Raw genomic sequence first — 17297 nt, forward strand, 5'->3', positions numbered from 1 at the left:
TAACCTACAAACCTGTACGTCTTTGGAGTGTGGGAGGAAACCAAAGATCTCGGAGAAAACCCATGCAGTCACGGGGAGAACGTACAAACTCCGTAGTCGGGGTCGTTCTCAGGTCTCCGGAGGCTGCAAAGCGTTGTAAGGCAGCAACTCCACCGGTGCGCCACCATGTCGCCCATAAACATTACATGTTACATGTTCTTTTGTGTTGCAGCAAGTAAGGATTTCACTGTTCTGTTTGGGACATTTGACAATAAAACACTCTAGACTCTTGGATCTTTCACCCCTGCTGATTCTGGGATTTACAAGGTTATTGCTTGGGAATCCTGGGTTGCAGCTCATCTGTTGACCTTAGCTTGTGGAAGCATCTTCCATCTGCTGCAGATCGCTATATCCGTGTGCAGCAGAGGCGACGTGCGTTTCAAGATCAAGATTCAAGATTCAATTTAATTGTCATTTGGACCCCTTGAGGTCCAAACGAAATGCCGTTTCTGCAGCCATACATTACAAACAAATAGACCCCAGACACAACATAATTTACATTTTACATAAACATCCATCACATCGCTGTGATGGAAGGCCAAAAAAAACTTATCTCTCCACTGCACTCCGCCCCCCCCCCCCCCCCCCCCCCGATGTCAGAGTCAAAGTCAAAGCCCCCGGCTGGCGATGGCGATTGTCCCGCGGCCATTAAAGCCACGCCGGGTGGTGCGAGGTCGCACACCGGGTCTTGGTGTTAGAGCCCCCGGCGTGCGCTTGCAGAGTCCCGCGGCCATTCCAAGCCACGCGGGGCGGTGATGTCAGGCCCCGCTCCAGGAGCACTTCGACCTCGCAACTCGGGCGGGAGAAGTCGCCGTTGCGAGAGCCCTGAAAAGCGGTCTCCCTCCAGGGACCCGCGGGCTCCCGGTGCCGCCGTCCACCAGACCCGCAGTTGCAGCCTCCGAATCTCCGGAGGTCGGGCCACAGCAGCAGCAGCGCTCCACCACCGCTCCACCCGCTCCGGACTCGGCCAGCTCCGCGACAGTGATGGTGAGTCATCGGCACCAGCGTCCCCGGTCTTCTCCTGTTGGAGGCCGCTCCTCGTTGCAGCCCCAACGACAACAGAGGCCCGACAAGAAAAGGTCGGGTCTCCCGTGCAGGAAGAGATTTAAAAGTTACCCCCTCACTCCCACCCCACCCCCCCCCCCCCACACACACGCCACAACAAAAAATAACAAAAAACTACATAAAAACATAGACAAAAAATAATAAAAACGCGGACGGGCTGCAGAGGCCGTTGCTGACGAGAGTCGCGCCGCCTATACTATTGCACCAAACATGAGCTTTGGTGTGCAGACGACATCCTGGAAAAAATGTCCGGTTTCTTCCAGGTAGGCGATATACCCTCCCGGGCAATATACCCTCCACTTCTCTTTTATGAAGGGGATTTAGTTCCCCTTTCTTCCAGGACCGACCGGAGGTTCCGCTGTCACCTCTGCGGGCCGCCCTCGGTGAACGTCCTGTCTCCCTGTCCCTGGGATAGCAGGAGGCGATCAAACAGCACAATACCCTCCTCCCCCTCCATCTCCAGAGGAAGCCGCTCCCCGATGGGCCGCTACGGCGACAAGTGGCAGTTTGCCCACAGCCCGAGCTGCGCGACCCCAAGAACAAGCCTTACCTTGCACACCATCAGCTTCTGCACCTACGGGGAGCGTGTTCCTCTGGATTGGAGCGGGGCTGGGCTGGAGTTGCTCCTGGGATCTCCGTGCTTGTGGGCCTGTGGGTCGGTGTGCCGATGAGGGGGCGCAGCTCGGGCTGTGGGCGAACTGCCACTTGTCGCTGCAGCGGCCCATCGGGGAGCGGCTTCTGGTGGGCCTGATGTCTCCCGCTAGTTTGCAGTTTTCCTCTGGAGTTGGAACGGGGCTGGGCTGCTGCTGGCTGTGGGTCTCTGGGATCTCCATGTTTGCAGTGGGCCTGGGGGTCGGTGTCCCGTTGGTCCTGACGTCTCCGGTGACTGGCATTGTATGCTGGCATTGCCGACGTGAAGACAGTGCAAAGCCCCCAAGCCGGTGCAATGGGCAGGGAGCTGGAGAGGGGAGGGAAGGGGTCACACACATGGCCTGGAAGCAGAGGGGTGTAGGTGGGGTGAAACTGAAGGGAGCGACAATCTGCTGCTCCCTGCCCGCTGTGTATCGTGAGTCTACCGTGGGAACTGTTTAACTCAGCGGGCAGACAGCAGCACATTGTCAATTATTAACCCTCCCGCGCAATATACCCTCACCTTCTCTATTATGAATGGGGATTTAGTTCCCATTTCTTCGAGGACCGACCGGAGGTTCCGCTGTCACCTCTGCGGGCCGCCCTCGGTGAACGTTTTCAAGGACCTTTCTTCAAGGACTGAAAAAATGTCCGCTATTCGGAGGTTTTCGTTATTTGGATCTTCGGATAAAAGGTTGTGCACCTGTATACTGTTTTTTTTTTGGATAACTGCTCCATGTGTTATTGGATGTCAAAGACATTCACGAATATTCAGTGGACCACTTGACAACTTGATGCTCCCTGAATCTGGGCAGCAGAGGATCACTGGCTGTCAAAGCTGTTTAGGGTAACCAGCAGCTTGCCTGGGCTGAGCTGGCTCTCTGCTGCCCTCATCTATAATGCAACGTCAGGGGGGCAAGGATGGGGGTGGACAGAATTCAACCAAGCTCTTAGAAAAACCAAGATGTCAGCACCAGGTAAAGATCAGATTTGTTACACCATGTTAAACCATCTCAGTGAAACATCCAAGGATTTTTTGTTAGAATTTTATAATAAAGTGTGGGAGGGTGGGAAATTACCGCAAAGCTGGAAGGAGGCAGTAGTAATCCCAATAGGAAAGCCAGCTAAAGATCTGACAAACCCAGGGAATTATAGGCCTATTGCGTCAACATCCAACATATGTAAAGTAATGGAAAAAATGGTAAATGAAAGGTTAACATATTATGTAGAAAATAAAGGATATTTATCCAATTACCAGAGTGGTTTTAGGAAGGGGAGAAACACCATGGATCTGACTATATGTTTAGAACATGAAATTAGGAGAGCACAAATTAACAGAGAAAGTGTAGTAGCTGAATTTTTTGATATTGAGAAAGCATATGATATGATGTGGGGAGAAGGGTTATTAGTGAAACTAGGTAAATTGGGGATTAAAGGTTGTATATTTAAATGGATTAAGGATTTTTTATTTGGGAGGTCAATACAAGTACGAGTTGGAAATCAATACTCAGGAACATTAGATATTGAAAATGGAACACCTCAAGGAAGCATAATATGTCCTTTACTATTTTTAGTAATGATAAATGATGTATATGAAGAAATTGTAAATGAAATGGGAGTTTCACTGTTTGCGGATGATGGGGCAATCTGGAAAAGGGGGAGAAATGTTTATTGTGCAGAAACTGCAGAGGGCTATAATAAAGGTACAAGAGTGGTCATATAAATGGGGATTCAAATTTACTGTGGAAAAAACAAAGATAATGTTTTTTACTAGGAAGAAAATTGGTAGTCAGGTAAAACTAAAATTATATAACCAGGAATTGGAGAGAGTAAAATACTATAAATTTTTAGGTTTATGATTTGATGAGAGGATTACATGGATGGTTCATATTCAGAAAGTAGTGGACAAATGTAAGAAGATACTTAATGTAATGAGATGTTTAGTTGGACGTGATTGGGGGGCAGATAGAACAGCTTTGAAGGGTATATACACTGGGTTAATTAGATTTGTGTTAGATTATGGTTGTGTGGTGTATGGGTCCGCATCAAGTACTTCTCTTAAGAAAATAGACAACATTGAATATCAGGCATTGAGAATATGTACAGGTGCAATAAAAACAACTCCAACAGCAGCATTACAGGTTGAAATGGGGGAGATGCCTCTAGAGATGAGAAGGATACAGCTTTCATTGAATTACTGGATTAACCTACAGGGCCACAGTCAAGAACATCCAGCACAAGTTACTGTCAAACCATGCTGGGAAAAGGAGAGAAGGGAAACAAAAAGTTTTGGATGGACAGTGACCCAGAGAGCATTACAAATCAGCATAGCACAATTAAATGTGGTTCCAATGGTTCCATTACCTTCAATTCCACCTTGGATACTTCCAGATGCAACAGTAGACTTTACAATATTAGAACAGAAAAACAAGGATAAACAACGTATGTATAATTCATTCATCATACAGGAATACATTGACAGATACTACAGCTTTGTCCAAATTTATACAGATGCATCAAAAGATTCAGTAGATAAAGTAGGAGTAGCATTTATTGTACCAGAATTTCACATCAAAGTAGGGAAGAGGATCAATAATGAGGTCTCAGTATACACAGGCGAAATGATTGCAATATTGTTAGCGGTACAGTGGGTCGAGGATACCAGGCCTTTAAGGACAGTTATTTGTTCAGATTCAAGTTTAGCAATAAAGAGTTTACAGCACAGCCATTCAGACAGTATACCAGACATTTTGATTTAAATACAACAAACACTATTCAGAATTCAAATGATGGGGCTTACAGTCATATTTTTATGGGTACCAGCACACATTGGCATTAGAGGAACAAAATGGCAGATAAGGTGGCAAAAGAGGTAACAAAAAGAAATAAGATTGATTTAAGTATTAACATAGGTAAAACTGAAATCAAAGACATTATTAAGCAAAGACTGAAGGAAAGATGGCAAAAGCAATGGGAGGAAGAGCGGAAAGGACGGTGGTTCTACAGAGTCCAGAGGAAAGTGGGAGAAATGAGATGTGCAGGAAAAAACAGAAAAGAGGAGACAGTAATTTCAAGAATCAGATTTGGACACACTGGTCTGAACAGTACGCTTTTTATAATAGCCAAGCATAATACAGGCAGATGTGAATACTGTGGGCAAGAAGAGACAATAGAGCATGTCATTATACATTGTGAGAGGTATGAGGAAGAAAGAAGACAAATGAGTGAACGATTGAGAAAAGAAAAAGTACAATTTGATTTAATAGATATTTTACAAAAGAATTCATATAAGTGCTATCAAATCCTATTGCTTTTTCTCAGGGTAACCAATTTGTTCGGAAAGATATAGGTTATTAGTATATAAGTTATAATGTTATTTGATCCACACTCCATACCAGTTGGTGGCGGTAATGCACTAAAAAGTTGTTTGCCAACCGCCAAAAAAACTACATAGAAGAAGAAGAAGGATGGGGGTGTGCGAAGGCTGGGGCCCCTGAGGAAGATTGTATCAGGGGCTCACAATGGACCATGCAGTCATAGCTCAGGGGTGACCATCCTTGTGACAACAGCCTACCAGTCCTTCGTTAATTAACCATCCATCAACAATTTTGTAATTGAGCATTGTATAAGTCACTTTGGGCCCACAGATCTGCAATGTTTAAACTGCAAATTAAGTTAATTCCTCATATTTCCTTTTCTTTATTTTCTCCACAGGAGTTTTCAGATTATTACCTTTATTTCCACACTGTCATTCTTCACACAGTTAAAGCTTTGAAAGAAACTGGCGTCATTCTGTGAAGATCCCACATCAGCTGACCTTGTGCTCAGTGGATGCTGACTACAAGGCTTCCTTTCCTCCCCAATCTCAATATTATTTCCTTTGTTTCAGCTGCCCTCTGATTATGTCCATGAATGTCATACTATCTAAGCCACTTTAAGGATGCAAGGATGTCTCATCCATAAACTCCATGGAGATTCGTAAATCTCTAATGTTTATTGATGCCCCAGGTCTCTCCATTGCTCCCACAGGATTACTTCTTGCCTCCTATTGAAGACACACATTCTACTCTGGTTGGTATGTGGATTAGATATGCATGCCCTTACTTCAGCTGTTAGAGCTGCTGCCTAACAGCTCCAATGACCTGGATTTGATGCAATTTATGTGGTACTTGTATATTTTCTCTTTGTCTGAGTGGCTTTCCTTGGGGGTTCCGGTTTCCTCACATAAGCCACTTACATGGTGGCTGAAGGTTAATTGGCTGCTGTAACTCATCCCTACATTAAGTGTGGGTGGTGAGAGAATCAACAGAAGGTTAATGGACATGTGGGCGATAATAGATGACGGGGAGATAAGTTAGAAAATGGAACTAAGGATCGAGGTTTCTTGTTGTCTCTCTCAATTCCTCCACTTTAATATCTATTGGCAAATGTAAGCTGTTTACAGATTTGATTCTGTCAATAGATTGAGACATTCTGCCCCAAGACATCTCATCCATATCCTCCCCCAGCAGATTGCCAGCAGTCCCATATTCTCACACTGACTCACATCCCAACACAATCTTTACCCAGTCTCTCCTCCAGCTCTCTATATATTTCTGCAACCACAATCACCTCCAGGTTCAATTTTTCATACAATTATCATTCCTTGCATGAATATTTGCTGCAGTGCTCAGTCCTGATTAGCGCTGCCAATTTAAACTACTATTAGAAACCTGCTGACCCTTCGTCTTTCAAATGTTCACCTTCATTAATCATCCGATATGTCACTTCAACCTCAAATCCTTGATCTGAGATTCCAATCAACTGAAGGCTGATACAGTCCGTGGCAGAGATACGATTATAGCCAAAACCAGCCAATACCTAATGATACACATCTGCCTCTATTCCCAATTGAAGTCAGGCTGAACTCTGCCTCCTAAATGTGCCTCAGTCTTAATATAGTTTATTCACTCTGGTCCACAGTTAGGTATCTATTAATCTACTAACTTAATTTACACTATTAAATTCATACTCAGAATGTTTATTTTAATTTAATAACTAATCACGAAGGAACAGATCTGACTGAGGACCAGAGTGAATAAAGTATATAAAGACTAATGTGCAGATTGGGATCAGAGTACAGCCTGGTTTAAGTTGGGAATGGAAGCATAGTACATCATAAGACACTGGCTCTGATCTTAGGTAATGTGATGGTGCAGGTGCAGCTTCCTCTCAGCAGTCGTAGGCAACTGAACTATTCTACCACCAACTAGAGAGTGATCCTGACTATCTTTAATTGGAATTTACTGGACTTTATCTTGCACTAAACATTATTCCCTTTATCCTGTACCTGAATGCTGTGGACGGCTTGATTGTAATCAGTAGCAATGTTACAAAATTTTGAGATTTTAAAAATCAAGTCTGCAATTATCCCATCAGATAAAGCATAACAATAAGTTTAATTTGACACCTAATTCACTTTCATATCTCAAGTCATAAAAAAGTTATGGCCATTTTCATACTCGGAAATTAGCATCTTGTTCCCTATTGATTTTCTATGGACATAACAAAAAAGCTGTGATCATGGACAGTCAAAAGCCTATAACCTTCTTAAAAATTAAGAGAACTGAATGAAATTTTCAGTTATCATAGATTGAACCATTCTGAAACAAATATAAAATAATCTTACTTGGATGACCTGAAATTAAAGCATATAATTAGTTAGTTACCCAACTACACACTCCAGTAAGTACACGGTGGTGCAAAGGTAGAGTTTCTGCCTTACAGCGCTTGCAGTACCGGAGACCCGGGTTTGATCCCAACTATGTGTGCTGTCTGTACGGAGTTTGTACGTTCTCCCCATGACTGCTTGGTTTTTCTCTGAGATCTTCAGTTTCCTCCCACACTCCAAAGACGTATAGGTTTGTAGGTTAATTGGCTTGGTTTATGTGTAAATTGTCCCTAGTGTGCGTAGGATGGTGTGAGTGTGTGGGTTGGTGGGGACTCGGTGGGCCAAAGAGCCTGTTTCTGTGCTGTATCTCTAAACTGAACTAAAAAAGTAAACATATTTACCATACCAGACCCATAGGTCCTGTTTATTGACAGTTACCAAGCCCCTCCAAGCTCCTTTCCAACATATTAATAAAGTCTTCACTTACTTTTGCAAGGAACTTCGAGTGCTCCAGGCTTGACTCTGTGGTTTGTATCTATGAATAAGTCTACAAGAATTGATATATATGCCAGATATTTGCTCATCTATTTTATCATTGCCTAAAATTGGTGTGGTAGAGTGATAAACATTTTCACCACTCACAGCATAAAATTTATAGTTTCTGGCAGCAATATTTCTAAAAGGCAAAAGATAATTGTCTAATCTTGCAGAGACTAGTCGGAGAAATGATAGAGCTAATGTAAATGCAAAATTTTTCATGGAAAACATTTGATCAGTCATTTGTTACAAATAATTGCACATGGAGTAGCAATGTTACAATATTTTGAGATTTAAAAAATCAAGTCTGTAATTTATCCCATCAGATAAAGCATAAAAAGAAGTTTAATTTGACACCTAATTCACTTTCATATCTCAAGTATTTAAAAGGTTATGGCCATTTTCATACTCGGAAATTAGCATCTTGTTCCCTATTGATTTTCTATGGACATAACAAAAAAGCTGAGATCGTGTGCAGTCAAAAGCCCATAACCTTCTTAAAAATTAAGAGAACTGAATGAAATTTTCAGTTATCATAGATTAGAAACATAGAAATTAGGTGCAGGAGTAGGCCATTCGGCCCTTCGAGCCTGCACCGCCATTTAATATGATCATGGCTGATCATCCAACTCAGTATCCCGTACCTGCCTTTTCTCCATACCCTCTGATCCCCTTGGCCACAAGGGCCACATCTAACTCCCTCTTAAATATAGCCAATGAACTGGCCTCAACTACCCTCTGTGGCAGAGAGTTCCAGAGATTCACCACTCTCTGTGTGTGAAAAAAGTTCTCCTCATCTCGGTTCTAAAGGATTTCCCCATTATCCTTAAGCTGTGACCCCTTGTCCTGGACTTCCCCAACATCGGGAACAATCTTCCTGCATCTAGCCTGTCCAACCCCTTAAGAATTTTGTAAGTTTCTATAAGATCCCCTCTCAATCTCCTAAAATCTCCAGATTGAAGCATTCTGAAACAAATATAAAATAATCTTACTCGGATGACCTGAAATTAAAGCATATAATTAGTTAGTTACCCACTTGTAGCTAATTTCAAACTTCAATTACTAGATCTAAACATCTATCCATTTCTTAATAAATGATTAACATTTTTAAATAGCCTAAGTGTCCAAATAATATTCACAAATAATTCACAATAAAACATGATTTTTAAATCTCATTTACATCAATTTATAGGCCAAATGGAAGGAATTTAGTGTCCAATTGCTGTAAATTAAAGTCCATTTTAATCGGCTTTCTAGTGGGTTCCTGTGGAACGCGCTGGTTTAGAACGTTCACATTGCAGTGGATTTGTGCCCTCAAATACCCAGAAAAATACTGCGGGATATAAAGAGCCCAAAATGAACTACTCGCTATAGAAAATTTTATATACAGGGTTCTTAAGAAGCCCCTTTTAATGTAAAAATAAGATACATACCTTTAATTGTTTGCTTTATAAAACCCTGGGGCTGCGAGAGGTTGCGGGTTGAGAGAGTGATTTTTAAACTACTATAACTATTATACAAGGCCATAAAAACTAATAATGCCTTTTGCGACGGGGTCTTTCAGCGATTTTCCGTTAATGATTTACTAGGCTGAACATTTTCGATTGCAACAGCCTAGTAAAAATCGCGTTTTACACCCGCCCCCTCTAAACAGCGCCAAAATCACACACACGGGGCTGGGACAGATTCTCAAACAACGCTCAGGTAGGTTTTGTAACATACCTATAATCAGGCATAGCCTTTTCACTGACTGGATAGCACACAACAAAAAGAGCTTTTCATTGTACCACTTTACACATGACAATTATAAACTCATAAATTAAAGTAAATAACCAAATTACCAGACAGATAATCCAGAGGCTGGAACCACAATCCAACAATGACAAATTGGAATCCCCCCACAGTAACTGAAATCTAGATGATTGGCAACAACTGCTTGCAGTAATGATGCCCATAAAAACAGCAGAGTAGTCATAAAATAGAATGTAGTTCACTGATGCCCTTCAGGAGTGATGATCTACTATCCTTACTGGTCTGGCCTATGTATAATTTTGGAACCGCTCACTCTGAAATAGTCTAGTAAAAAACATTGACTCATCACCACCTTCTCAAGAGTCATTTAAGGATGGGCATTAGATATTCATCTTGCGCACAATATCCAGATCCTGAATTAAAATGAAGATGTTAAAAAAAAAAGTAAGATTGGGAAATATAATGGTTGATACTTATTTAATTAACTAATCCAAAAAATACTTTTGTAAACAGATTTAATGTATTAAATTAAAACAAGCATTCTGATAGTACAGTGGGAAGAAACTATGTACATCAGACTGTAAGTTAATTTAGTAGCTTCATAAATGGAGGCATGTCAGCCCCACAAAATCACCTTCTGTGCCGGGTGAGAATTTCAGAACACTTCTCGTGTCTTAGAATAACCACAAGTGTACAAAGTGTTGCCAGCTCCTGCCGGGTTTTGGAATTTCAGCATAGTTCTTGTTGTTCGATCCACAAGGCAGAGGGGTAAGTGTTTCAAGAGGTGGGCAGCTCACAGCTTGAACGTGTGTGGCCAGTGAGAGGATATATTACTGCTATACAGCCAGGGAGGACCATGGGCAGTTGAAGGGGTGTGCAGTTTGAAACAAGCAGTATTCTGCTCTGAATATCATAAAGGATAAGAGTGCATATGAAGGCACTATTACAGTTGAGGGAAATAAATATCAGGAAAGCAGGAATACAGTAAAACCCTGATAGTCTAGCATTCATGGGACTTTGATAGTGCAGGCCGGAAGAGTTTCTGGACTATTGAATGTTAATGTCCAAAATTTTATTTCATATTTTTGAAATAAATGTGGAGTATGGACTACAAGCTCTGACATATTACTGTCCATTAATGCCCACACTTGTATTACCCATTAAAAAAATAAATGTGGATTATGGCCTAGAAGCTCTGGGTTGTATTAGTGCCCATTAATGCCCTTCATATCATATTTTTTAACAATATATTACGTTACTCAATACTCAGTAACTTTTGACTGTGACTATTTGGTTTAGAAAGCAGAATCCATACAGACAGGCCACTCAATTAAAGCAAGCTTTATTACAGTTGAAAGGTTTATACTTAACAATGCCTGGTGCAATCCCTTCAAGAGCAGGCAGCTGCATGCACTGTTTGACTTGCAGTTTTCCCTGACACTAGTCATGAACTGTCCAAAGGTGAAGTTTCAACTGCAGAAAGTCCCCAAGGCTACTTTACCGCCCAGGAATACATTCTTTCATCAATCTCCCCTGTTTGTTTCCCTGTTGGCTGATTCTTCATGGTATGCGCCTTATCTAATCTCCTCAAGCTCTGCTTGTCCCAGTCAGGATCAAAAGTCCTAGGCTGTCTGCTTCCCCTGGACAAATGCATGGCCGCTCTTCCTGCATCCCCCCTCACCAAGTAAAATAACAACTCAATCATGTCATGATCACTCAAGGTCTGTGATTTAACTCTTTCCGAACACTGAGCATGATAATACATTTTCCAGTTATCCTGATCAGTTTAAAAGGAAGAGCAAATACAGAATCACACTCGTTACTGGCTCTGGTTGCAACCTTACCAACGTCCTGACTCCTGGTCTTTTGAAGCCAAACTCTGATTCCAACCACACCATTCGGGCCCCCAGTTGCAATCTGTACCAATGACCAAAACCAATACTGGGTGATTAAGATTTTCAAACAATCAAATGATCAATGTTTTACTGGGATTGAATAATAAAGGGACGCACTGGAGCTATTTTTCACTACAGTATGTTGTATTGTTGTATTGTTTCTCCTAAGGCAGGTTCAAGGATATTCTAGGGCAGAGTGGATGAGTAGCCAGGGCTCGTGGTCCATATCTACAATAACAATTAAACCTAGACACAGGAATGAAGTTAGACAAAAATACTGGAGAAACTCAGCGGGTGAGGCAGCATCCATGGAGCGAAGTAAATAGGCAACGTTTTGGGCCAAAGCCCTTCTTCAGACTGATGTGAGGGTGGGGGAGAAGATAGGAAGAGGTGGAGCCAGTGGGCTGAGGGAGAGCTGAGAAGGGGAGGAGAAAGTAAGGACTACCTAAAATTAGAGAAGTCAATGTTCATACCTCTGGGGTGCAAACTGCCCAAACAAAATATGAGGTGCTCCTCCTCCAATTTACGGTGATGCTCACTCTGGACATGGAGGAGGCCCAGGACAGAAAGGTTGGATTCGGAATGTGAGGGGAGCCACCGGGAGATCAGGTTGGTTATTGCGAACCGAGCGGAGGTGTTCGGCGAAGCGATCGCCAAGCCTAGGCTTGGTCTCACTGATGTAGAGCAGCTGACATCTAGAGCAGCAGATGCAATAGATGAGGTTGGAGGAGGTGCAGGTGAACCTCTGTCGCACCTGGAACGACTGCTTGGGTCCTTGAATGTAGTCAAGGGGGGAGGTAAAGCGACACGTTGTTCCTGTGGGAAAGAAATTAAAGAGTAAGATCTAAAGGTGCTACTTTCTGAAATACTCCTGGCACGTGTACTACTGAGAAGTGTGAGATTTAAGCATAATTTATGACTTGACTGACAGTACCAATCGTGTAAATATTTAACTCGCAATTCTTTCAATACAGTCAGCAATATTGCAGCAAAATCGCAGAATGCCAGCAGAAATAGATTGTAGGCATAGTCATTTTACTGGTCCAATCTCAACAGTCACTTGTGGACTTCAGACACCTTCAGTGTTTATGACGTGAATACTTTAATCCTTTCATCTTAATCATTTTATTTTTTCTTCCATTCTCTCCCACTTTTTCCATTTCTCTGTTTTCCTTCTGTCCCCATCTCTCCCCCTCTCTATCCATTCAAGTACTTACTTTAATTTAACCAGTTACTTCACATTTTGGGGAATGATAGGAATGTATTAGTGAGGGTAAAAGGAGACATTTACTGGAATTGTTCCAATAAATAGCGGTTTTAGCTGTGAAGTTGGACTGGGTAGGCTAGGACAGCAACAAAAAGGGCTGGGAAGGTTTGACAGGTCCACAAGATTATTTTACTTCGGAGTCACGTGAGTGACTACGTGAAGAACCCACCCAGCGCGCAGGCGCGGCATTACGTCAGCAGTGCAACAGCGGCAGCAGCTGGAGCCAGGCTCTCCAGCTGCAGCATAAAGACGAGACCTCAGGTAAGTGCCTTTTTTGTTACAGAGTCGCGCTAGAGAGAATAATGGCCTCTCGCAAGCGACCAGCCAGGAGGACTGCCTGCCCAACTCCACCCGAGGAGGGGTCCATAGCGGGACGGCAGCCTCTCGCAGCGGAGGAGCTTTTTCAACGCTCCCGCTCACCCGACACCGAGCCGCCCCCAGTGCTGCAGATTTCAACGCCCCGCACAGGGAGGAAGGCGACACATAAAACCGACCGGCCGGTGTCCTCCGATGAATCGGAGGAACGGGAACACTCTCCCCCACCGAAAAGGGGAGACGCTCGGATCAGCTGCATGAGGCAGCTCCTCGAGCGCATGATAAACGAGGAGATGCGGCATCTCCCAGGAGGACGGGCTTTGGCCTCCTCCTCTCCACACCCTTCTGTACCCTCTATGTTCGAGGGCAGTAAGGGAGGCCAGGACTGGGCTGGCCTATCCCAAGGGCAGGCGGAGGATATCGTCAGCATGCCGGGCGTGCCGGAAGAAGAGCTACTGGGTGTAGTGGGCCGATATGCGGCACCACCAACAACTGGGATGGTGTTGCCACCCAGAATGGCGGCCACTATAAACAGGCTGTCCAACAACCCGCTGCAGGACAAGGCTGTCCAGCAGGCCCTTGACAACTACATCGCGCCAGAAAATTGCGAGGCGCTGAGGGTCAAGACGGTCAATGGGCAGATCTGGAACCAGCTGGGGCAGCAAATCAGGGCTCAGGAAGTCAAAATGCAGCGAGTCCTGAAGCTCCACTCAGCAGCCGTCACCGCCTTTGCTCGGTCCGTTGGGGATGAAGACCTGACCATACCCCAGCAGGATGCCCTCGCACTGATGTGCAGCACCACGTATGAGCTAAATAACCTACGGCGGGACAACATCAGGCCTGCCCTCAACCCAACATATGCCGGCCTCTGTAAAGCTCCAGCGCCCGAACGACAGGCGCTGCTATTTGGTGCGGATCTGGCCAAAAGGCTCAAGGAGTTGGAAGAGGCGGCAAACCAGTAGGCCTCATGAGGGCAGGGCCAGGACCGAGCAGGGTGAAGACACCCAGTTGGCCGCACGCCTCGGCAGCCACCAGCAGATACCGAGCTGGTGAAAGCCTGGTGACCGCCTCCCACTACCCCCAGTGCTCTTTTTTAGAGCGGGGCCCAGGGCGGAGCCGTGGGAAGATGCGCCGCCCCACCGCAGCACCAACACGGACAACCTTGGGCCAGACCCACCGAAAACGACCCCACAAGTGAACATGGAGGTAGGTGGGTCTGGTTCCTGTCAACATACACAGACAAAGGGTGTAGTATTAACAGGGGGACGTTTGAGGTTCTTCAAGCATGTTTGGTGCTCCCTTACTAACAATAAGTTTATACTCAACAGTATTAGTGGATACAAAATTGAGTTCAAACCAGGCGTAGAACCGCCAGTTCAGCACATGCCCCAAAGGGTGTTCCTTCCCTCGGCAGTTGAGAAGGTAGAAGGACAAGCTGAACTTGATCGGCTCGTGGCTAAAGGCATCATAGAAATGACCACACACGAGCCGCAAGAATTTGTATCAAATATTTTGCTCAAAACCAAAAAAGATGGTGGATGTCGCATTATTATTGATCTGACGTCACTCAATCAGTCTGTTGAGTATCAACATTTCAAAATGGAGACATTTGTCACTGCCAGACAACTGATCTCCAAGGGATACTACATGGCAAGCATAGATATCAAAGATGCTTACTATTTGGTACCCATTCATAAAGATTACTTTAAATATCTGAAATTTATCTGGAGGGGCCAGCTATGGCAGTACCGAGCTTTGCCCAATGGTTTAACGACAGCTCCCAGACTATTTACGAAAATTCTTAAAGTGGCCATGAAGAAATTGAGAGAACTAAAACATTTAGTTGTGGCCTATCTGGACGATGTTCTCATATTAGGAAGAACACGGGAACAAGCTGTCGCAGGAGTGTTAGCCACTAAACAACTCCTTGAAACTTTGGGTTTTATCCTTCACCCAGATAAATCAATATTGGAGCCTACTACTAACATGGATTACTTAGGCTTCACTATTGACACGATTCACATGACTGTCACTCTGCCCAGAAACAAAACAGTTTCACTCATTGAAGCTTGTAGCCATTTAATTGCCACACCGCAACCTAGAATACGGCATGTAGCCAGAGTTATTGGCTCTATAGTAGCAGCATTTCCCGGCTGCCCAACATGGGCCCTTGCATTATCAAAATCTACAAAGAGCAAGGACTCATGCATTACGCCTTCATAGGGGGCATTATGATCGCAAAATGGATTTACCCGCTGAAGCCAAATCAGAACTTCAGTGGTGGGTTGACAATATTTGGCACAGTCACAGTCCTATCGCCGTAACCAATCCTAACATAACCATTGCAACGGATGCCAGTGCTTTAGGCTGGGGAGCTACTAACTCCATAGACAGCACAGGTGGCAGATGGACTAACTCAGAGGCATCGCTACTACAATCACTGGGCATTAACTTTTTGGAAATGCTCGCCGCCTTTTATGGGCTAATAGCATATGCATCTGATATGCGGCACGTGCATGTTAGAATTATGATCGACAACACTACGGCAGTATCTTATATCCAGCACATGGGTGGCATTAAATCAGTATCATGCGACAAATTAACTGCTATAATCTGGCAATGGTGTGTCGAGAGACATATTTGGCTATCAGCTGCCTATTTACCAGGCAAGCTAAATTTAGTGGCGGACACCAGGTCACGAAAATTCAACGACAACATCGAATGGATGTTGGACCCAAAATTATTTGCTAAAATTGTCAAGCAATATGGTACGCCAGATATAGATTTGTTTGCGTCTAGGTTAAATCACCAACTACCCATGTATGTGGCTTGGGAACCAGACCCAGAGGCAGCAGCGGTAGATGCCTTCACGCTGGATTGGGGAAATTTCTTTTTCTATGCTTTCCCTCCCTTCTGCCTCATCAGTCGGGTACTCCAGAAAATTCAGGCAGACTCAGCCTCTGGCATTCTGGTCGTGCCCGACTGGCCTACCCAACCATGGTTCCCAATGTTCCACGGGGAAATTTCTTTTTCTATGCTTTCCCTCCCTTCTGCCTCATCAGTCGGGTACTCCAGAAAATTCAGGCAGACTCAGCCTCTGGCATTCTGGTCGTGCCCGACTGGCCTACCCAACCATGGTTCCCAATGTTCCACGACATGGTGGTAGAGACACCAATGGTCCTTCAACACCACCCCCAATTATTGACTCACCCGGTAACTGGCATTAGCCATCCATGCCACCAAAAATTGAAACTCCTGGTTTCCAGATTTTGAACAGGCCTTACCGGGGATTGGGGTTATCAGACAGAACAATCACCACCATGTCGGCATCCCTGCGAGTTTCCACCAAGAAACAGTACCTGACCTTCATCAGGAAATGGGAACAGTACTGTCTGGACGCAGGGACATCCTACAAGACGGCTTCGATTTCGGATGTGCTGGAGTTCCTGGCCCACCTGCACCATGATCTCAAGATGAGCTACAGTGCCATCAATACGGCTCGGAGCGCACTGTCCGCATACCTCATGCCGATAGAACAGCATAGTGTGGGATCCCACCCTCTGGTCATCAGACTCCTTAAGGGGATCTTTAATACCAAACCCCCTACACCTAGATACACTCACATGTGGGATGTGAGTGTAGTTCTGACACACCTTCGAGGTTGGCCTCCGGTGGGATCCCTGAGCCTGGAACAGGCCACTTATAAAACCCTCATGCTCATGGCGCTTGTCTCAGCTCAAAGGGTTCAGTCGCTCCATCAGCTAAATCTGAACTACATGGTGACCACCCCAGATACCATTACTTTCACCATGCCGGGGTTGGTAAAACAAAGTAGACCAGGTACATCAAACTCCCCGTTGATCTTCCGGGCTTACCCTCCAGAACCTAGGCTGTGTGTGTGGTGACCCACCTTCATCATTATCTAGACACAACCCCAAACGCTTAGAGGGAGAGAGAAAAGCCTTATGGGTTAGCCACAGAAAGCCTTTTGGACGGGTAACCAGCCAAACATTATCCAGATGGTTGAAACAGGTCCTCAGCATGGCAGGGATTAACACAAATGTTTTTAAATCCCATTCAACCAGGGCAGCGTCCACCTCAGCGGCGGATAGGATGCAGGTTCCCCTAGACCACATCCTCAGAGCAG

This window comes from Leucoraja erinacea, chromosome 11 (assembly GCF_028641065.1).
Source record: "Leucoraja erinacea ecotype New England chromosome 11, Leri_hhj_1, whole genome shotgun sequence".
In the NCBI taxonomy this organism is placed as follows: Eukaryota; Metazoa; Chordata; class Chondrichthyes; order Rajiformes; family Rajidae; genus Leucoraja; species Leucoraja erinaceus.